We start from the raw sequence: 1,772 nt of genomic DNA, 5'->3' as shown, positions 1-1,772 counted from the left end.
CATTAAAGTCCTCAGTGTTCATTTAACTCTGAGAGAGTACGAATTGGTCCATTTGGTTCCGTTTGTACATGCTCAAAGTTACAAAATAAAGGATAAATTAACACAGAATTGTACTGTGCAGTTCTCAAGATATGGCGCGCGCGCACACACACACACACACACACACACACACACACACACACACACACACACACACACACACACACACACACACACACACACACACACACACACACACACACACACACACACACACACACACACTTTTTCTTACAATGCACTTCCACATCTCTGTGCAAATATATTGTCATACAATCTTTATCATTAAAGATTCTTAATGTTGGTTCATAATTCTGTATAACTTGTAAGGACATACTGTACATCAACACAGTAATGATTTCCTTACTGTAAACACTATCTTCACATTTCAATAAATTACAGAAGTTAGTTAATAATTATTTCTAAGATAACAATGAACTACAATAGTGCACTCATGATGGCAAATGAATCATCAATAATCAATACAGATAGTCTTTAAAAAATCTTTAAAATCTTAAACCCCCCCCCCAAAAAAACAGAGAACTGCATAGTGCGTACCTCATTGACCATATTCACATGGTGGCCATTTTGTGGCCTGTGAAGACATAAGAGTTGAAGCTGAAGTTTATTTTGCCATCTTTCCTCATGCTCAAGAGGTGCGGTTTCCCACCCATTGAGCATGAAGGAAGAGCAAAATGGCTGCCGTGTGAATATGGTCAATGGCAACACTGGAAGTTATGAAGAAACGTTATCTCAGTAGTAAAAGACTGTTATGGCCCTCGATAAAACTCCATATATAGTCTATTTTACAATAGGCTACTGGAAAGCTCCCCTCAAAACATAGTCACCTGGTATTCCTAAACGTAACCTAAGTAAACTATGCTTATTTCTAAACTTAACCCCAGTAAAAAGGTGCCAAAACCTAACCCTATTCCCAAACGTAACCTAAGTAAACTATGCTTATTTCTAAACTTAACCCCAGTAAAAAGGTGCCAAAACCTAACCCTATTCCCAAACGTAACCTAAGTAAACTATGCTTATTTCTAAACTTAACCCCAGTAAAAAGGTGCCAAAACCTAAACCTAACCCTATTCCTAAACTTAACCCCAGTAAAACTATACCTAACCCTAAACTTATTTCTAACCTTATTCTCAGTCAAACAAAGACAAGAATGCAAGAACCACCTAACCGAGCGGTCGGCGTGAGGTCGGTGGGAAAATACCCTGAGGGCGAGCAAGCGTGTTTTAAGGCGAGCATTCCTGATTCCTATTTTATTATCATATCCCATAATAATCATAATGTGGAATGGTCTGAGATCTAGCAGGTTCAGTGTAGCAAAAATAATCACTTGGAATTATTTTAAAAGGGTAAGTATTCCAAACGGGAAAACATTCATCGCTCCCATAGAACATTTACATTTGGTCAGCAGTCAATGTCAGTTCGTGGTCAGCAGTATTGGTGGCAGCCATAAAATAGGTCACTAACAATAGGCTTGACAAGGCGGGTGCAGCGGTCATCACCATGTTGGCTTGTGGTGGACATTTTTGTCAAAATTACATTTTTGCCACAGACATACAAAAAGAGTGGAATATCACAAGAAACACACGAACAGCTAGCCCTGAATGACCATAACAGGTCTGTAACTCTGAGAGTGTACCAAATGGAACCAAATGGACCTGTACGGGTCCATTTGGTTCCATTTGTACACTCTCAGAGTTAAGGGGGTCCTCGCA

Source organism: Protomyctophum parallelum (genome assembly GCF_964188405.1).
Source record: "Protomyctophum parallelum genome assembly, chromosome: 1".
Classification (NCBI taxonomy): Eukaryota; Metazoa; Chordata; class Actinopteri; order Myctophiformes; family Myctophidae; genus Protomyctophum; species Protomyctophum parallelum.
This window is presented reverse-complemented; position numbering follows the sequence as displayed.